This window comes from Corvus moneduloides, chromosome 7, assembly GCF_009650955.1.
Source record: "Corvus moneduloides isolate bCorMon1 chromosome 7, bCorMon1.pri, whole genome shotgun sequence".
NCBI lineage: Eukaryota > Metazoa > Chordata > Aves > Passeriformes > Corvidae > Corvus > Corvus moneduloides.
The window spans coordinates 16397927-16419458 of record NC_045482.1 but is presented as its reverse complement, the minus strand read 5'-3'; the positions used below and the strand labels follow the sequence as shown (position 1 = coordinate 16419458).

The window sequence follows — 21532 nt, the reverse complement described above, 5'->3', positions numbered from 1 at the left end:
GCAGGTTCAGCTGAAAGAATAAAGCTTTTTTTTCAAGAAGCTTATCTGAGAAGTTACACAAAAAATACTGTGTCAAGGGATCCTTCTACAGAGGTCTCTGCTTTAATAGGAAAATGACTATGGCTTTTGTATGCCAGGGTCCCCAAAATGATCCTTTGTTGCACAGTGATACTGCCAGATCTGGAACTGCTAGTTTGAGAAATGGGGGAAATATAAACCAGCATTACACAGCCTGTTTATCTTTGCCTAATGAATAGTGTAGGCTTGATTATTTATAGAATGCTCTAAATCTACTTTTTTTTTGAGGTATTTGCCCTTTCCCCCCATTCTCTTATTGAAATTTGCTGGCAATGGCATCTAGTTCTCCAGGGATTTCAACTGATTTTCTTGGACGACAAAAATCTATTTCCAATCTTGTTACCGTGAACCAGAGAGCAGGGCTGAGGTGGGGAATGTAAATAGTAGGAGTACAGTTTGCTAAGAGAGGCCTCAGAGCCATCTCTGGAGGGCAGGAAGTGTGCCAGCCCTGGGGACAGGGAGTGACAGGGCCCTAGCAGAAGGACCAGGGTGCCAGAGGCACGTCACTAATCAGACAGATGAGTCTACAACCTGTCTGCTCCACAGCAGGGGTGACCTGTTCCACTCCATAGGTTCTCTACACAAGACAGCCCAGCTTCCCCTTTCCAAAGGTGTGTTAAGCTATCAAAGATGTTGTAAAAGCTGTGATGGAGGATCTACAGGGAAGAAAAAACAACTTCCCCCCCCCCAAAAACCCTGCACAAAAAAATCCCCCAAAAAGCAACCTACCGAAAAAACCAACCCCCCAGAAACGTAATACAAATTAAATCAAAGGAGTAATTTCTACGGTAGCTTTCTGGCGCGTCTAACGTGCTTTTTTACAACTTCCCATTATCAGATGACAAAGATTGATCAGCTAACGCAGTGACCACTGCGGGAGGGTGACGGTGCAAGGTTGGGTGTCGTGCTTGTGTCACCAAGCCTGGGTGGGGAAAGGCCCTTAGGCTGCTGCTGACAGCTCTGTCCCTCGGCGGCACCGCTTTGTCTGACACCATCCTCCCGCCCCTGGCACGGAGGTCCCTCTCGCTCCAGCACAGCCCCGCTGTTGCCCACGTGCTTTCCCGTTTAATTCCAGACCCGATGTCATGACCGAAACCCGTTACCCGGTGCCCGCTGCTGCCCAGTTTCTCCGACACGCCGGCAGCACCCCGACTCGGGGCTTTGCTTGGTGCACCGGGGCCGGCTGCGGGAGGGACGGCGAGGTGCCGTGCCGAGCCCCGGCACCGCCCCGCCGCTCCGTGCAGAGGGCCGCGGCCGCGCTCGGCTGAGCATCCCTGCGCCGCCAGCCCCTCCTCAGCCCGGTCCCCGGCACCTGTCCCCGGGCCTGTCCCGCTGCCGCGGGGGCAGGCGCGGGCTGCCCGCCGCAGGTGGGTACGGCCGCGGAGGGCACCTTGGCCGGCGGGCGGGGGCGGGGGGCGGCGCGGCGGGGCTGCGGGGCTGCGGCGGCGGCTGCCCGCCCCCTCCCTCCCTCCCTCCCTCTCTCCGTCAGGCGGGCGGGGACCTGCGGCGGGAGGGAGCGGGAGCGGCGGGGCGCAGCCTCCCGGGCCGCAGCGGGGATGCGTCGCGGATCCCGGCCAGGAGGTGGGCGCTGAGCGGCGGCGCTGGGGCCGCGGGTGCGGGGCCGGAGCGGCGGGACGGGATGTGCGGGGAGCCCCGGGTCGGGGGGCGGCGGAGCCGGGGCTCGGCGGGCCCGCGGGCAATGCGCGGGGCCGGTGCCGCGGCGGGGCGCGGCGGTGCCGCCGGGGGAGGCGGGAGCGGGCCGGGGCGCGGTGGCGGCGGGCCGGGGCTGGGGCTGGGGCTGGGGCTGGGGCCCGGCCGTGGCTCTGCGGCCCCGGGGCGCAGCCGGAGCATCAGGACCGGGGGGGCCGGGCCGGGGTTACGTAACGGCATCCGCGCAGCGAGATGCGCCCGTGTCAGCCCCGGCTTCCCTGGCGCTCCCCGAAGTCGTGATTTTTCCGCCCTTCTCTGCAGAGCAATTTAAAATGCTCCAATAAACTCTGTGGTCTGTGAGATTCAGTTGCAGATTAGCTATTGCCAAGTTGATGTACTCTGAGGATACCTTTTTGTTTTAATTCTGTTTCGCTCAAAAAAAGGCAGGAACGGCCTGTATTCCCAATTTGCTAGCAAGGCTGCAAATCCCTTCCAAGTACTTTGAAGATGTATGGGTTCATTAAAACTAATGTTTGGAAATCATGTGTTTGCCAGAAGTGCTGATGCTTAAAATGACTGTATGACGTGAGTTTTGCCATTGGCTCGTCATTTCATGTCAGTTTCTAATTGCCGGCGTGTGCTGGGAGGATAGATTGGTGATTTTCTTCCCGAAAGCTTCAGCAATGCAGGTACCGTGGACTAACAGTAACTGAAACAAAAGACTTTGCTGGATTTCTCAGAGCAAACTAGGAAGCCAAGGTCGAATAGCAAACGTCAGTGTAACTTGTACGGGGTAGCGTGACAGAACAAAAGTATTCACAAATCTTATTTGAGAGTTTAAGTGAAAAGTGTTCCTTAAATAGACTATTACTCAGTAGATGAAAAAAATGCTTAGTGAAGGTGTGAGGAAATTGCTATTTTAGGACTACAATTAACTATATCAGCTCAATTTTAATGGAACTAGTACATTTAATTGCATTCTTAACAGATTTTCTTTTCTCTAGATGATTAACTTGCAGAATAATACCAGCTCAAAGATTAAAATCTCATCAAATATCTAATGGTTTCTGTACAGTGTAATTGTGTTTGGTTTATAATAGTTCTTTTCTAATAACCACCCTTTGCCTGTACAGCCATAGATACTCTAATTAGACTTTTTTATCTTGGTGTAAATGACATGACCTTGACCTTTAGAGGTTAAGCAGATGTCGTTGTTATGGATCTTATATGTTTAGTGAAGCATTTCTATGTATATATAATAAATAGGGTTTTCTTTTGTTTTTGTTTAAAAACTACACAGGAAGACTATCTTTTCTTTCCATCATAGATAAATTAACAGAGATGTGTACAACACTGATTATTTGAAAACCCTTAAGGGTTTATATTTAAACAACCTTTTCTTTCCAAGTACATGGCAGGATACATATCTGGAAAACAATATTGGAGGGTTTGTTACTGAAGTCTCCCTAAACATTTCCCCTTGCTACTGCGGGCTGAAAGAGGTACCTTTTGTTGTACTGTAGTTCATCAAGATTGCTTTTTGACATTAATTTGCTGTTGTGTTCCCAGATCCTCCGTAGTGCTTAGAGCTGTACTGTTGGGGGCCTTGTCTGCAGCCTTGCTTATTGCTGGCAATTTTTTGTTCTTAGCCCATTCTGGGAGCTTATTCTTAAATGTCTGCGTTGTGAACACTGGTTCGCATATACTTGTAGGAGCATGTGTGGGGTTTTTTCCAAGTGCTGGTGTTGGAGGGCTGTACTCTGCCTATTTATATGCTTGGATGTGTTTTTTATACAACCATCCAAACCAACCAACAACCATTTATACAACTCACAGGTGTGAGAGTTACTGTGCATCTGAGCAGCCATTTGGACACCATTACAAAGCCACCATGGCTATGGAAAGGTAAAGCTCTGTGACTTCTGTAATAGGGGAATGCCTCCTGGCCTCCTGCTCTATTGCAAATGGTGGTGGACGTGGGACTGCTCTCCTTTGCTACTTCTTCCTCCAGTCTGCTCTGGAGATGAAAGCAGAGAGTGTTCTACTGCTTCATTTTCCTTTAGTCCTCTGGCACAGGTGTGTGTGATATGTGTATGTGTGTACCCCTGGGTGCTGGACATTTCAGCTGGGCCATGGTCTACTGATGTTCTTAGTGTGACAGAAGTGAATGGTTTTGCTCTTGTTTCTCCAAATACATGTGATATCAGCAAGGGTTTGGATTTTTTTTTTGTTTTGTTTTGTTTTGTTTTTAATATAATCATTCAGAATCCTGAGAATTTGTACTTCTTTACCATGCGGCTTTGTCTCAGGAGGGCTGTATTTCTTAAGGGACTTTAGTCAGCCTCCTGTGCCACGCTGGGGAACCTGCTGTCACTGCAGTGGGAGACGGGAAGGAATTGCTAGTGCTTCACTGCTAAGGATGTGTGTTTATATTTGTAACGTGTGTGTATACAGTGAGCCTGTCCTGATGGTTTAATTAGCCCCTCTGCCTCATGTGTAGGGTAGCAAATACTTGTACATTACTCCTGTATTTTCTAAATTTTTTTTAAAACAATGAAGAATTCAAACAATTCCCAGAGATTTCTGGGAGGTTTTTTTTTTCCTTGTAACTAACTGCTTTCTGGTTTTGAAGCTTTTGACTCTGCTGGTATGGGAAAAGGCAGCGGTTTCTGTAGATAATTTTTGTGGGAAATGTTACTCTGGGCAATTATACTTCAAAAAGGAATTTCTCCAAGAATTTCCTTCAGGCTTGTGTTTCTTTCTTAAGCTAAGTTTAATGAGATTAAAAAAAATCCTTCACAGTGGAATACTAAAGTAAATGCTTACTTTTTTTGCTGTTTATGTGTTGAATTTGCCATATCAACCTTATACGTGTTGAAGGAAACAGCAACAGGTACAGTACACAAATGAAAGTAAACATCCTCAGGCTGTTTGAGGGATGTTGGATTTCTGGCAAGTTTAAAATATGGCTTTGGTCATATGAAGGAAACTCCAGCTTCCACAAATCTAGTGAAAAGAAAGCTATATAGTGAGGGGCCAGGTAACATGAGCTGCGTTTGGTTGTAATGTTATGAAATATTAAGGAATATGTAGTTATAGAGTCACAGAATGGTTTAGGTTGGAAGGAACCTTGACAGGTCTGCTAGTCCAGCCTCTTGCAATGAACAGGGACATTATTCAGCTAGATCAGGTTGCTCAGAGCCCCATTCAGCCTGGCCTGGATGTTTCCAGGGATGGCGTATCTACTACCTCACTGTTCCAGTGTTTTGTTACTGTCATCTTAAAAAAACTTATTCCTTATATCTAATCGAAATCTACCCTCTTTTAACTTAAAACCATTACCCCATATCCTATGGCTGTTGTCTTAGGCCCTACTAGTAGAGTTTATGCTACGAATGGTGTTATTATGTTTGTAATTAATTTCACCATCTCCATACCATGATTTTCTGAGCTGTAAATACAAACCTACAACTTTCAGCTATTTCTTGTAAGTCAGAATACAGACATGGAGGAAGTTAGAAGATTGGGGTTTTTTAAATGCCAGTGCTGTATATGTGCTAGTAAATGGTGTTTCTAGTGTGTCTTGTTTCTTTTGGTGTTGTTCCTTTCAAAAGAGTTGAAAAAGGATGGAAGAACCTTTTGGTGCTGACAGCTGATAAACCAGCGAAAGGGAGAACAGCTAAATGTGAAAAAATGGAAGATGGGAGAATACCACAAAAATTACCCTGTGTAGACAGTCAGACTTTTAGGGAAAGTCAGTCTTTTAGGGAAACCTCTGGGCTGCATAGACTTGCTAAGATTAAGGGAGGAAAAAAAAGAACAATACCAAAATACAATTGTTAAATAAGGGAAAAACAGGGTTGGTTTTGTTGCTGTTTTTCCTTTTTTAATGGGATTTGACCCAAGTGATATCTAAAGGGCCCTTCCAACCTAAATTATTCTATAATTTTGTTTTGTCATTATAGGTGAAACCCAGAAAATTGTTAATTTTCTATTAACAGTGAAAAATAGATAGTGCTCAGAAACTCAGAATTATTATTTTTTTCTGGCATATATGTATTAATCCTATGGAATTTCCAGATAGTTTATAAACTGGTTCCAAGTGAAATGTGTCTGTGCTGAGGGCTATATAGAGTTATGGGTGGTAGCAGCAGGTAGAGAGATGGTGAATTTCCAAGCTTGTCTTTCTGAGAAAGCTGCAGACTGGTTGCTTAAATGGTTTCAGTGTGAGCCCCTCCATCACCAACTCAGAAACCAAAAAAGATTGTATGTCGTTACTTGTTACCTATAACTTTAAAAAGAGAAGCTTTGAAGGAAGAGTAGGAAGAGTAAGTTGGAGATTGAAGAAGAGTAAGAGGATGGGTCTGGAATGTATGGCAGTTGTAATATGGTTAGATTAAGAGAGCTTTATAATGATTCTTAGAAATGCCTCACTGTAGCAGACAGAGCAGCTGTATTTTGAAACCAAGTTAAATAATTTCCTTTTTTATTTTTTTTTTTCAGTTCCTTAAAGGGGAATATATTTTACTACTAGTTGAGAGCACTTCTCTTAAAGGAGAAAATGGATACATTAGTTTGAGGTGTAAAGAAAGGAAGTCTCTAGTTGCTTGTGAGTTTAATACAAAATTGCAAGAATTTTAACTAGCAGGTGTCATGCTAGATTCAAAGATTAGGTTTTCTACCAAAAACCTAATTTCCCTCTGTGAAACTTGGTTTACTTGCTGTCTTCTTGCTGGAGGATGATATCTGTATTTCTGTCAGAGTGCCATCCCTGGGCATATCTTAAAGGTTCTGTTTTGCTCAATCAAATATTTCACAGTTTTTGAATTTAGACCCTCTTCCCATTCCAACAAATCTTTTCCTCCTTATTTTGGGATGCTGAGAATCAGGTGGATAAGCTGAATTTACCCAGAATTTAGCAGATAGCAGTCTTGGTTATGATCTCTCGCAGTGTGATCTGACTGCTTACATTCGTAATGCTGCTGAAATAGTTTTATTTTCCCTTTTTTTTTCAGTGGAAATTGAGAGATGGAAATGCTTCTAGCTTATAAACTACATAAACCCCCCAGTACTTTTCGGTTCTCATGAAATTTGTGAAAATCACAAAAATCATGCTTAGTCCCTATTGATTTACACATTTCTAGCAGAGATGCAAATGTCTTGGTGGATTCTCTACTTAAAAGCTGGATTAACAGATCTCTATGTGGTATCAAATGTAGGCCCACTCTCTAATGCAAATGCTGTTCTGTTGGTATGAGGCTTTTCTAGAGTCTGTGTTATTCCCAATTAAATTAGTGAATTATGGTTGGGAAGGATGTAGGGGTATTAAAATGATTGGATCATTTACATCAGTACAGTAGGGCCTATATCTGGTATTGTCAACCCAAAGTAGGTAACATTTATCTAAGAATGATCTGTAGATCGATTTCAAGAAGCCTTGTCTTGGAATGTGATACACTTTTTCAGATGATGAACTGACAGGTTTTCTGTTGAGAAATGTAACAAGCTCGGGTTGCCCAAAGAAGAGTCTGAATGAAACCTGTGCCATGGAGTGAAGCCTGCCTGCTCAGACACAGGAGGCCTTGGCTACATCTGTCCAGCGGTAGCTGACCTGATCAATCCTGGAAAATGAACAAACAGTAGAAGAACTTTGTTCTGTAGCAGTTCCTAACTTCCTGTTTCCTGTAATGTGTTTGTGGTGGGAGACCAAACAGTTACAGGAACCTTGGTGGTGGCTGCTAATTGACCTTAGATATGGGCAGTGGAATTGGTGAGACTTCCATGGCTCATGCTGATGGTTTAAATGAGAAAGGAATAAAAAATAAATGAGAAAGGAATTAAAGCAGTAGCCAGGTGTAGGGGAGCATGACAAGGGACAGGCACATACCTCTGCCACTTGGAAGGTTGAGCTGGAAGGGAGCAGCTTGGTGTGAGGTCCAAGCCACGGGTCAGCACTTGGACATACTGAGCAGCTGGAGTGAGCATTCTGTTCTTCAGGGTCTCTTGTGGCAGAGTCACCTGGACCTTGATTTGTGTGTATCATGGAATAGACAAGCTGGAATAGAAATGCCACATTCATCCTGCTTCATAAAACACGACTTTGTTTTATTCAGATTATGTGATGCAGTGGTATCTGTCAATTCTTGCTGCTACCCCAACCTCTTCCCCTGTGACAAACCCAGTATGAATAAGGTGATGTTAAATGGAATTTGGGTCAAGAGAAGTTTCTGTTAACATCCTACAGGAATGGTTCCAGGCTGATGATTCTTCTTCCCGTTTCACCTCTGCTATTACTGTTTCTGTCCTGTGTGTGGTCAACCTGCATCTGCAGTGGAACTGCAAGTGCACTCTTGCCCCCACTTCTACTTTATGAGGATTTTTATAGCTGACCTACTCGGGGATGCCTGACACACTTTTGATCTTGTTCAGGAAAACAGCGTTTAACTGTTTCTCCCTTCTGCCTTTGAAAATAAAATTCAACCTTGTTTGGAAAGAAATGGCAGTGTTATAGGAGAAGTGGGAGAGAAATTAACCAAGAGAGACTGTGGCTCATCTTCTTAGAGTATGATTTTTGAGATTTTGGCCACAAGATAAAATTTCTTTAATTTATTTTAATGGAAAATGGTGGAGAGCAACTTATTTTCTTTTATATGTTTATATTTAGGGATCCAGTTAGCTGTGTTGTCACCTGGTAAGGATAGATCTAGGGAAAATGGAAAGGGCAGAATCACTGATGGAGAGCTACAGAAATGGCAAGAAATGGACCAGATGAAGGGACTTTCATCTTGAAAATGGGAAGCTGGAGCGGTTAGGTTAGTGACAAATGTTTCTTTCAGAGTAGAGTGGGTCAGCTGGGTGAAAAGGAAGTGGCTAATGATGGAAATAATACTTAATTAAAAGGAAGAAGCTTCAGCATAAAACAGCTTGCTGAGATCTGAAAGGAGCAGTTGGTTTTGAGTCTTGAGGTCCCTCTGACCCCAATGTGACCATGACATACACATCCCTCTGGTAAGTAGTTACGTTGCTTTTCTGTTTAAAGTCTGTGTTTCTGGGGTTTATGCTGTTTCTGGAGAACTAGCTTCATAAGATGTTTGCCAAAACCAGAAGGATAGGAATGGTATGAAGTAGAGCTGTAGAGTAGTCAGACGATGAGTCTGGATGTAAAGTATTGGTCAGCTCTGTAGCCAGACAAATTCTTTTTCTTTCTGTGGAATGGTTGAAGAATGCATAAAATCCATCTCCTTCCCCCCCCCCCCCCCCTTTCTTGTCAGCTAAATACAAGTTGTCTTTCCACATTCACTTGTGCCTGACAGCTGTGTTCTCTGTGTAACTACTAGGAAGAATGGGCAGGTCATAGTTGCTACCTGGTTTAATATTCTTGGGTGACATAATCATGGGCAAAAATAATGCATTCTCTGACTGAAGGGGAAAAAACCAAGAGTTCTCTTAACTGTGACCTATATTGTGTGGGTGTACAAATATGCTGTGGGAAGCTAAATGTAAATTATATGCTGTTCCACTGAGCAGGCTTTTCTCGGTTCTGCTAATAATTGGTAGCATAGCCTCCATATAAAACCCATGGTCAGTTTGCAGTATTCAGTGACATGTAATGCAATGCAATTACTATTTGCAATGCAAAATAATCTTTAAAAAATCAAACCAAGGTATTTTCTTTAGTAGCTGCAAACTCTGTCTCTTGCCAAGTCACCATAAATACTGTTTTGTGACAGAGCTTACAATTAATAACAAGAGTGGCTTCTGTCTCTAATTAATACAATAATGGTTGTGCTTTCTTTTGATGTGGATTGAGGTTTAGTGGGGGAGACCTCAAACCAAGTCAGAAATGAGGGTTAAAATTAGCCCAGCTGACCAACCCTTACAGGACTCTTCAATAGCTCCACGTGGTTGTGTAGTATCTGTGAGTTTAAGGGATAGAAACAGCTTCAGAAGAAATCGATGATATGCTTTTTAATTTCCATTTCTGGTGATGCAGAGGTTGTGGTTGGATCTGCAGATGCTCTGAAATGTAGCAATGACATGGCAGCTTGGGTTCATAGCTCCTACCCTTTCCATAAGAGCTGCTGTGTGTGTCTGTCTGCCTGCTACATATTTAAATTTCGTAAGCTACATTAGGAAGAGGAGAGAGTGTCAGATTTTTTGCCTTTAAAATTTATGAATTCCTATTCATCAATTTCTTCGGGTTTTCAAAGTGTTTTGGCCAAAATAATGTAACATTAATCTACAAAGACTAAGTTTGGATAAAAGGCCATGTTGTAATCACGTGGCCTTTCCTAAAGCTGTGATATTTTTCTTAATACCCTTGGGTTTTAGGTTTCCAGTTGAGATGCCTAGACAGGTTCTGCAGAGGCTGTGTAACAACAGATCACTGCTCATAGTTCTCCTGATGTTTTGTGCCTTCCTGAGTGCCTCATTTTCCCCCCAGTTTTCTGACCTTTATAGATCCAATATCCACTTGTCCTCTCTGACATGTGCACATTCTAATAGTTGGAATGTTACTCAGACTGTTAACACACTGTACGAGGGCAGTGCACGGGGCAGGGAAGGAAGGATTGTTGCCTCCAGCTCTGATTCCTGCTGCCTGCCCAGCCCAGAGTTGTACTGGCCCTTGTCTGCCAGCTTGTGGTGCTGGAGATACTATTATTCCCTGCCACTTTATGGTATTTCTGGTGTAATTTCCTTCTGATATATTCATTACTGGATTTCCCCCTCAATGTTCTTCAGCATTTTTAAAGATTTATTCAGTGTTTTCAGATTTCTATGCTTTCTTAACTTTGTGAGCACATTAGCTCAATCATTTTGCATAAAGCTATCAAATACCAGTCATAAACCTGTGCTGTATCTCTTTGTTATTCTATATACTAGTGACTATTTGAATTATTTTAAAGTTACACAGAATTCTTCTGTAAAGTATAAATACATTGACTTTAGAATCTTCTACATTTTCTTCATTCTTTTTAACCTGTGTTTTTGTAGCAAGTCAGTAAAAATAATTTCAAAGATGCAGTAAGGAATAATAATGCTGTGTAAAAAACAGGTAGATACTAACAATAACTTGATAAACATGGTGAATTTCCCTTGAGGGGAACAGAAGTATGCTAGTTTACATCAGTTGAAGGGGTTTTACATATAGTAAACCAGAACTATTTAGGCAGTGATTGATGTACATTAGGCTCATAGCTCTCTCTGGAAGAAGGGCAGTATCTCATAACAAAGAATTTTTATTTTTTGATGCCACTGCATAGGTTCAAAGGTAAGCTCTGTGTTTTTGTTTTCTGTTCTGCTTTGTCTGGCTGTGGGCACTGTGCTCAGTGCTGAGAAACACAGAACATGCTTGTGAAGGGTATGGCAGCTTCAGAGATTTTATACTTCAACATCTATGGCAGCATTCCCATGCTGAAAACTAGTGGAAACAAACTGCTCTTTAGGCTGCAGATATCTTGAGGAACACATAGTTACATAGTTCTGCTTTCTTGGCTGGTTCTTGGATAGTTTGCCATGAAAAATGTGTCATAGCTGTGTGATATAACACTGAGAAAACCACCAACATTGGCTAAATCTGTTTGGAGGTGAAATTTAGTTTCTTATAAAGCAATGTAATGAGTACAAACTTATTTTGAAACCAATTTTTTAAAGCCAAATGCACCAGGGGTGTGTTCATCATTTTTGGCTTTCCAGTGCTGAGACATCTTCCGCAGCTCTTGCCCTCTTTATCATTCTGTCTCTCCTCCACAGGTCACTCCCCACCCATTAATTCACTCCTCTTGGAACTCCAGTCATGTGCCCAGGCTCACTGCTCCTCCTGGGGACACAGCCATGTCCCCTTGGCCAGGCTGATGATGCTCCATGCCTTGTTCCCTCCAGCTGCCACTCCTGTGTGCTTCTCCTGAGGTCCTTAGGATCTCAGGAGGTCCTTGAGGGGTACTTCCAGGGGCTGTGGGGTATAAAAGGAAAAAACATTGGAGAACAGAAGGCCTGGATAGTCACAGTGTAAGCATACCAAGGAAAATATGTTATTTTTCTACCAGTTCTTATGCCTAGAAGCAGTGTAAGGTGCCATTGCTTAATGGCAGCAAGTGAAATATTTTTGCACTTTAGGTTGGTGTTTCTGTCAGGGTGGGTTATACATCTCAACCATGCTGAAGCAGATTTAAACGTAATGGTGCAACTTCCAAAGGCAAGTTTCTCATTTAGAAGGACAAGTCTGAACAGAAATAAATGTCTGTATGTGTTGTGGGACCTGGAAAGTAATTCAAGCAGACCTCTTTGAAATTTTTCTTTTTAAGCAATCTCGGTATGCTGCAAAAATGAATTTCAAATCTTTAGTTGCCCACAGGTTACAGCACAGAAAATCAATACTTTTTCAGCTAATGTCAAATTTTTCCGTTAAAAGATAAATGAGGAAGAGTGAAGCTTCCAGTATTCTCAGACTTGTGTGTGCTTCCCAGACAGCTGATTTTAATTTGTCTTTATATTTTGTATGGTGTGTACTTAGTGCTTGTCATTCTTGTTGCCAACCACTGCTTGTACTTATGAATTAAATAATCAAATAATGATGCAACTGTGGTGTGTTTTTAAAACCTTTGTTCAGTTTAAGAGGGTGAATGTTTTATTTGAGGAAATTAAACTTTGTAGGAAACTGAAAATGATCCCTATCATGGCTTAGATTTTTGCTTACTCGGAAATGTGATGGCTCATATTATCTTTGTAGTCACTGGCATTTATCAGTGTTTAAGTACTGGTACTTTGGTGGGTTTGGTCTCCCATTTAATTTTTATAGATGAAAATATTATAAGAAGGAATAGACATTTTACAAATAATTTCAAAGGCTAAAACATAAATATTTGAAAGGAATGGACTGTAGATTTCAAGCTTCTACTATAGACTTCTACTCTACGTAGCCTTTTGTCTTCTGAGGGTCTACTGGAGTGGTGGGGAAGTGGAGACAACTGCCCTAAGCAGCTGTAGAGACTTAAAAAAAGGAAAAAAAAAAAAAAAGGAAAGGAACCCTCCTAAGTTTTCCAAATTTACAAAGCCCTGCTTTGTAAAATAGATACAATTTTCATGTTTCAGGATGCTTGTTAAAAATCAGACACAATGAGGATGAATTTGTAATTTTCTTTCCAGAACACTGCAATTTCCAACTGAATATCCACAGTGCTTTTCCCCGCTCCTTTTTAAGCTGCCTTTTAGAATTTTTATAGTTGGGAAACTGTCCCACAACATATTTGTCAGGTGTCATTGCTACTGCTATGTAGCAGTAATGCAATTAACCTTACAAGTCCTTTTTACTTCCTTAGTGTATTTGCTTGGTAGTCTTTCAAGAATTATTTTCCTGCTATTTCCTGGTGTTGATTAATTTTGGAACAGGTATTGCATGTGGCAGGGGAGTTTCTCTTCTGTGTAAATGGCTTTGGGCATCTTGGCTGAGGTTACTGACACATAGTTGCCTAAATGCTGATTTACCAGCTATTGTGAAGGACTGAAGAACGCTAAAAAGTTAACTGAGTTACTTAAGAAAATTACTGTTGTCCTTACAGCTGGAGTGATTTCTCCTCTCAAGGAAGAAAAAGAAATTGCAACAGAAATCGAAAGTCAGTATTGAGATAAAATAAGTGTCAAGGGTAACAAAATACTTTACAATGTTGGGGTGTGAAATTGTCCTAAAGTGCCTTAAAAAAAAAAGTGGCTAAGTTCAGTTTCCTTGTTCATTCTGTGGCAGTATACATATTAATGAAAAGTTTCAATGGAAAACCACTAAGTCTCACTTTTGAGTAGAACTTGGGTGCTCTAATTCAGTTTTCTGAGTTAGAAACTTTCTCAAGGTATATTTATTTGTGATAATGACAGTATTATGACTGGTGCTAAAATTTTTTGGGGGATAACATTTATGTATAAATATATCACAATATATTTTTGCTGTCTAAATGGTAGATGACTCAGAATCAATGTTTTTTATTTTAATGAATTTACAAATACTGAGTTGCCCTTACCTGAGTTTATAATTTGTGAATGGTAACAAGGAGCAGAGGGAGAAATTTCATCTCAGTTTCTATCTTTATGGTATCTTTTATGGTTTTTAATATAGTAGCATTTTATTGTTTATACTTCTGGCATTAATCTTGCATGAGGTATAGTTTTCAGGACTATTCTTATGCCTTGATGTTACTGCCAGATAATGTTAGGAGATTTTTCAGTAACTAAGAAATAGTAGGCAAAAGGAAGCTTAAAAAAGGAGATGCTGAAATTCAGACCTTGGGTTTTATGGCATTAGAAGTTCAGAAAAACCTGAGGACTCGAATTGCAACTTCTGACACAAATTGTGAGGGCTGGAGCACATCTCCTATGAAGACAGGCTGAGAGAGCTGGAGTTTTTCAGCCTGGAGAAGAGAAGGCTCCAGGGAGACTTTATAGCACCTGTCATTACCTAAAGGGAGTCTTTTTACAAGGGTGTGTTGACAGGACAAGGAGTAATGGTTTTAAACTGATAGAGGGTGGGTTAAGATCAGGTATAAGGAAGAAATCCTTCACTATGAGGGTGGTGAGGCACTGGAACACGTTGTCCAGAGAAGCTGTGGCTGCCCCATCCCTGGCAGTGTTCAAGGCCAGGTTGGATGGGGCTCTTAGCAGCTTAGTCAGGTCTAGTGGAATGTGCCCCTGCTCATGGCAGAGGGTTGGAGCTAGGTGGTCTTTAAGGTCCCTTTCTACCCAAATCATTCTGTGATTCTACATTTAGGTATTCATTGCCAGCAAAATATGAAGTGAACCCTTCTACTCCTTTTTCTGCTTTGGTGGTGGTGCTTAAATCCTCTGTCTCATAAATGTGTGATTCCTGAAAAGAGAGAGGAGGATGCTTGCAGTTTGGTCACCAGTTTTATTCATGCAAGTTTATCAATAGAATCCTGCTCATATTTTATTGAGCTTGTTCTGGAAAATCCAAATTTGTAATTCCCATCTTACATGGGAATAAGAAACTCTGAATGGGAACAGTGCTCCCTGATTTGTCAAAGTCAGTGAGCAGAGGGAGGAGGAATACTTAATGAACTCTGTTTGATTGGAGTTTGTGACAGCCAGCACATCTTCTGGGCTCGGCCAATTCCGCAGATAAAATCTTACGGCGGTTGTTAACAGTAAAGTTGGAGGTGTGGATGGAATCTTGGCAGCTGAGGGAATTATGTTACACAAATGAAGTCAGATGTCGTCATGAAAGAAAATTTTTAGTATCCCATCTTGAGCATGAAAATACACCCAGCAGTAATAAATGTCCCCTCTTAGGATGAGAATCAGTCCTAATAGAATTGCAGGTGAAGGCTGAGCTGCTTCCTTCTGAGAAATCGTGATGACAGTAATCAAAACAATCACATTTATGTTCAGCTGCTTACTGCTGGAGGTCTTTTTGTTATCTTTAACTCAGTGTTAATTTAGGTCACCCTTTAGTCTAAGTAAAAGAGACCACAAATGCTTTTTCTCTCGACTCTGTCTGTACAGAGTGTCTAGAGAATGCTGTTCATTTTGGTGCTAGTGTATTCTATGAAATGTCAGTTTGATATGAGAACAAAAAGGCTTTTAAAATAATTTGATCATTTACAAAATGCATTTATTTATGTTGGGCATCCTCCTGTATTCCTGCTTTTACATGTAGTACCAAGCCCTGAAGAATATACTTGTTTTCTTGGCCATCGCCGTGAATGCACAAGTGCAGCCAGAGCCTGTGACTCTGTAATATCTCTGCCCTGCAACTTGAGGGGCTCAAGCAGTGTCCTCCTTGAGCCCTCCTGAGATAGATGAGGAGCTGTGTGTGCAGTAAACTTCAAGGCCTGCACATAAATACTGTACAAGGAAAAGTGTCTTCGAAACATTAGCTTATAATTGAAAACAGAATGCAAATAGAAAAGACCCACAAGAGTTACCTTTTTTCTTTGTAACACTGAATTAGTGCAAGTTGTAACCCATCATTTGCTCACACAGCTTTTCAGAAAATTAACACAATTCCAATAGTAGTAGTTGTAAGGACAAGTCTTTAATTTTCATGTTATTTATCTTCTGAATACAGTCCACTAATGTCACACTTGTTTCATTAATGTTTCACAGTATATAATAATTTATAATAGAGAAATATGACTCCCCTTGTCTCTTCCTCTAGGCTTAAATAACAATGTTTTGTCATATCTATTTATACTGTGTATGTTAAAGTGTCATTATGAAATTGAAAATGCCTCTGAGTATGTTTTGTGAAAGTTGAAAGCCCCTGAATGATAATGGTAGGACACTGTTGACCTTGTTGGTGTGTTAAGTGCTAGTGGCAGTGTTTTGGGATGCAGAACATCTTGATAGTTATCGGTGATGTGGGCCTTTCCCATGGTCTTCTTGTTCAAATGTTTTCAGTGGTAAAATTTGCTTTCTTATGTTAGAGAACTGGAGTGCTTTCCTTGGATAGGGGAATATGCCTGAAAATGTGACACACATGGAAGGAGCCACCCACTGTGGAAATAATGGAAGCTAAGAAAGTTATTTTGCCAAACGTGGTTGCAAGTACATGCAAGTCCAGCTAGAAAAACACTATATGAGAGCTTTCTGACCAGTTGTGGATAAATAAGTACAAGATTTCTACAGTTATGTCTCTTATTCTCTATAGTAGGAGCTATTCCCAGGCCTTGGGAACCAGGATGATCTGTGGGGGAAAAAATGTTTAAGACAGCATCCTTTGAAAAATATAGATAATGACTTTGAAAATATTTTTCCCCCCTTTTTTTCTCCGCTAGACATGAAAGATGAGCCCAGGCTGGATGTGGTGCCTTAGGTCTGCTGAGCCTAGTGTCCTGCCCATGGCAGTAACTCAGAGCAGGGAGCACAACATACCGCCCTTACCAAACCTTTCCCTCTGCTGTTGGACTGGCAAGTGTCACAGGGAGCTCAAGATACCCGTTTCCCCCACCCAGTTGGTCCAGTCTCTTCCCAGACCTTAAATTTGGCAGGTGTGTGTGCTTATTATAGCATGCTACAGTGTGTGCAGGTTTGAAGAAACTCAGGGAAGAGAGACAGTGCATCCAGTAATGTGGGCTGGAGAAACCTCAGTGTTACAGGCCAGACACCACGGTGAAAACAGAGTAAACACAATTAAAAGAAAAATTTGGGTGATTTTCCATCCTTCTGCTAGAGTCTTAAAGGATAGGCTGGAGGTTTCTGCGTGGCTCCAGGGCCAAGAAAAACCAGAGAGGTTCAGGTGGATCTGTACCTCCTATGGCCCCCGCAGAAAATAGAGAGACAGTACAGGGATCCACAGAAGAGGATTTTTGACTCTCTTGGATTAGGAAGTGCAATTTATTGGTTTTTTATACTCTGAAAAATGTTTCCATTTTATGCCTTTGTTACTGAATTTGGATTAAGTATAACAAATATTTTTCATAAGAGGAAAAATGGAGAAAATTTTGAAAAAACTTAAGTTTTATCTGAATACAATTTCAGTGAAATGTTCATTCTGGTGTGTCTCGATGTTTAAATTTTTTTTACTTGAAATTTCCCCTTTCTTCTTCCTTTTGGTCTCTGAACTAAAAAGGAATCTGCTTTTCATGCAGCCAAAATAGGTTCTTTTTTCGGTTAAGGATTTGAGGTTTATGAAACATGTCAATAAACATGCCCAAGGAAAAACTTGCTTGTTCCAAAAATATAAGGCAGACTTTTCTAGTTAGGAAAAGTCATCCCAGCATATGGTGTGTTTCTTTTAAGATGCAAAATATTCATATACTGAGATGAACCCTCTGGAAGAACTTTGAGGCAGTAGCTCTTGCTCTTAAAGCTTCTGTCTTCATTTGTTTCAGCAGACATTTACTTTCTGAAGATTTTTCTTCCTGATTTCTAAAAGATGTTAATGGTGCCCTGCCAAACTGTTGTTGACAATCTGTTTCTTGTAGGATAGTGTTATATATAAATAGCTTTTTTTTATGTTTAATTTTTCAAGCCAGGAGAAACATTCAGATTTGCTTGCAGCATGAGTCTAGAATAACATTGTCTCTGGCATAGTAGTTGTTGTAGTCTTGTATGACAACTGTTGTACACATTATCTTACATGGCTGTGGCTGCACAATAGATTGGGGTTTATATGCGATTGACTTGTTATTGCATATAAGGATGCCTGATGTGGTTTTGTTCCCTGCCTCTCTTGCTGTGGCAGCAACCTGTGTTCACTGCCACCATGCTACTGTGACCTTCAGCCAGACCAGCAAAAAAGTTCTATCTTGTTTGCTCAGCATCCCAAAAGACAATTAGGAATGGTTGCCTGAGCAACGTAACATCCTTGTCCAGTGCCACAGGGATTGCTGTGGTGCCAGTTGGACTGTTTCCCCAGAAATGGCATGCTTCCATGCACAAAATAGTGGACTAGAGAAGGAATGTATTTGCTTCCCATTTGTTTTTTATCTTTGCTTGGACTCCTTTCTGCTGAAGTGGTGGAAAATAAGCAAAGACACAGAGTAAACAGAGGACTGGAGGAAAAAAAAGGCAACATGAACAAAGAAAGAAATCCTGTGGGGAAGAGAGATAGGGATGCTCTGCATTTTGGATATAGGAGCAAAGCAATGAAAAAAATCTGGTAGAAAAGGTTGTCAATGTGGAAGAATCACTTAAACAGAATAAAACTATTTAGAAAAGGAATGAGGCAGAAAACATGGGCAATGCTGGAGGAGCAGTATAAACGGGTGAAAATGGGAAATATCTTTTTTTTAAGCGTGTAATAGCTCTTACATTAAAACTGTTGACTAATGAGATTTGTCTTTGCTGAAAAATCTGTATTGTTGTTCTTTTTTTGTTGTTGTTTGTTTGGTTTTTGTTAATTACAAAGAAACCAACGGACTTATTGATGCTTTGATACTTTGGTATGTTTCCCTAAAACAAAACCTACTAAAGATCTCTTCTGGATGGAGGTTGCTTATTGATCTTGTGTGGTTAAGGCCCACTTGTATTTTGCAGCCAACAGCTCACAGGGGAGCAATATGGCTGTTATCACATCTGTCTGCCTTTTTTCTTCTCAGCTTGAGTGGAGAGCTACCTATTTACAGCTAGGATAACTGTGGGGAGGCCTTGGCACCCATCCAGACAAAGGGCTCACAGTCACGTCTCTACATCACACAGAGATGCTGTAGCTACTTTCCTGCTGTTAACCCACCTAATTTTCCTTGTTTTATACACACATAGCCTGTGAATTTTTGGATGGCTGAGGTACTGTATGAAGTATTTGTTCCATCTGTTCAGAGCATTTGAGCTTTATAATAAATTCAGATCAATTCAGAGGTTTAGAATTTGACTATTTTTTTTCAGCCAATAAAGAATTAAATGGAAGTCTTTCAAAATAAAAGCTGAGCTGTGAGAAGAGAATAACACAACAAACTAAATAGGAAATAAGGAATATTGAAATGAGATGATTTTAAGATCCCTTCCAACTCAAACCATTCTATAATTCTATTAAACATTTTCCTTCAGTATTTTTCCTGAATGGACTGTATGTGTTTGAATTTTAACTACCTGAGGTCTCCTTCAGAGTCAGTTTATTCTGCCACTTAGGTTCTAGCTTCTTCAGTTTTTACAGAAATATATTCCTTGTCCAGAAGTGTTTGTGTTCTCCTTTAACAGCTTGGCTGATGCGTAATTTCATTATGGATGATGTAATCTTTAAGGCTTTTATTTTTTCCTCTCCAGTAGCATGGTTTGATGGGATCAACAAAATCTGTTACATTGAGATGTGTTCTAGTATATTAAAATCTCATTTTTGCTGGTCACTGTAGTACTCAGCTCTATCAGCTGCTTTTAATGTAGCTGCTACTGCAAGCAGTCACAGTGACAAAGGACTTGTGCATGTGGAATTGGGTTAAGAAATCAGAGTGCATTGGCTTGTATGTTACAGAGCTCTAATGCCAGCTACAGCAAAGCTCATCTTCCTTCTCTAAATAGCTTAATAGTTGACATGAATTTATCTTCTACTTTCACGGCATCCACTTCTGTTCACATCCTTTCTATATTGTAGTCTCACCAACATCTCTTCACGTTATCACTTGATGTTCTGAAGGAAAAGTGAAGTTCTGATTGCCCCATCAGCTTCTTATACAAACATCAGATACCAAAGTAACAGAAAATGATAAACCCACTCCAGAAAAGTACCAATACAGGTTTCCCTGTCCTGAGTCTTGAAATTAAGTTTTCAGAACATCCCTCTTAAAAGGACCTGTCTTTTTCTATTAGAGAATCTGCACTTGTAAAGTGCCTTTTTTTTTGCCTTGTAAAGCTTGTTTATAAAGCTTGAAGCAATTGCAGTGACTAGACATATAAAATAGACATCCTGCTGTAGGAATTAGAGCAGGTTTCTTGTAAGACCTTTGAGTCTGCCAATGAGAATTGTTGTTTATTTAAATTTTAAGTCTAAATCAAGGCTAAATGCAGATTTAGGAGGTTAATTTTAGGATCCATCAAGCTTAAAAAAGAATTACTCTTATGTCTAAGAGAAGATTAAATAAAATGAAAATGTTTGGGTACACTGTCCTCAGGATAAAGCATCTCTGTTTATATAAATAGGGATTTTTATTTATTTACTTGGATGAAGAACAGTACATTTTTAAAGTGTAGTTGCAGATAAAATTCTTCATATCTTTGTATAAATGTTATAAATAATAAGCAGAGAGACATAGGGTATTTTCCCTAATATTTAGGGAATACAGTAAATTTTACTCAACTGTTTTGTTTTTTTTTCTTTCTGCCTTGGAATCAAAATCTCTTTTATGGCATGTGCACATAAAAATTCATAATTTTTGTCTCTTGCCAAAAAATATAAATATATACATTAATAAGAAAAGGGTTTATTTACTCTTTAATACAAAAATTGGTTACTTTGTACTTTGCAAAGCTGTCTACTTTATGAGTTGTTCAGTAAATTCTAAGTCCTGTACCTAGATTTTCTGGTATTTAAACAATGCATTCATGATAATCTCCTTTTGAAAAATAAAGTGACTATTCTGTAATGGTAGAACTCTTTTTTTTTTTTTCCCCTCTTCCATTATCTCTTCTACATGCAGCCTGTGAAATCTTACTTTCTGTTCTTCTGATCCCATATTTCCCAGGAGATGTCTACGTGTTATTATTTTTATTAGATTAAAATAGAATTCTGGATACATTTTCTATATGTCTGATACTAATGTGATTGGGAAGGGACTCTATGAGCTGCTTTATTTGTGTATTTGTGTGTGTTCCTATGCAAGTCAAGTGGATGGGTGAGTCACTGTGATGCTGAAGTCAGATTACAGTCAGCCTCTCCCATCTTACTCAGCTCTTTGGTGGTATATGGTCACTGGTAATGAATCATCTCTCTCGACTTCACTGATAAATTCCTGTTGTTTCTGAAAAGTTCATTACTGTGGCAGATGTAGTACAGATACAGAACAAATTAGGATGCATGCCATAACTGAAAGGTGCTAGCTCAGCTCTGGCTACAGAGCTTTTGTGTGCAGTGCAGTTCAAGGTACACTTCTAGGACTGACACTTAAAACTTATTTTTAATCACTACATAATGAGGTTTTATATTTGAAATTAGTCAAGTAACATAAAATATTTTCAGGCAACTCTCAGAACAGAACTGCACTTTTGTATGCATTAGGGAATTTTTAAGACTAGGAGGAGGTGATGGATGTCTTGCTCGGTCTGCTACATGAGACAACAGAAAAACCTCCACTTATAATTCCTGCAACAATCTAATTGATCTGCACTGTATCATCTGCAATATTTCTGCTCTTTGCTTATACCAATT

The 21532-nt window shown here is 40.6% G+C and overlaps 1 protein-coding gene across 6 annotated transcripts in view; it reads left to right on the top strand.

Moving 5' to 3' along the window:
• The first annotated feature begins 1363 nt into the window (after window positions 1-1363).
• OSBPL6 (oxysterol binding protein like 6) overlaps window positions 1364-21532 on the top strand; it is a 101740-nt gene continuing 81571 nt past the window's right edge. For 5 of the 6 annotated variants that reach the window (XM_032114183.1, XM_032114184.1, XM_032114181.1 and 2 more), the window contains exon 1: window positions 1590-1659. The gene's annotated coding sequence lies outside the window, so the exon portion shown is untranslated. Of the gene's footprint in view, window positions 1446-1589; window positions 1660-21532 lie in introns of those variants that run through there. The other variant, XM_032114180.1, reaches the window with a different exon arrangement.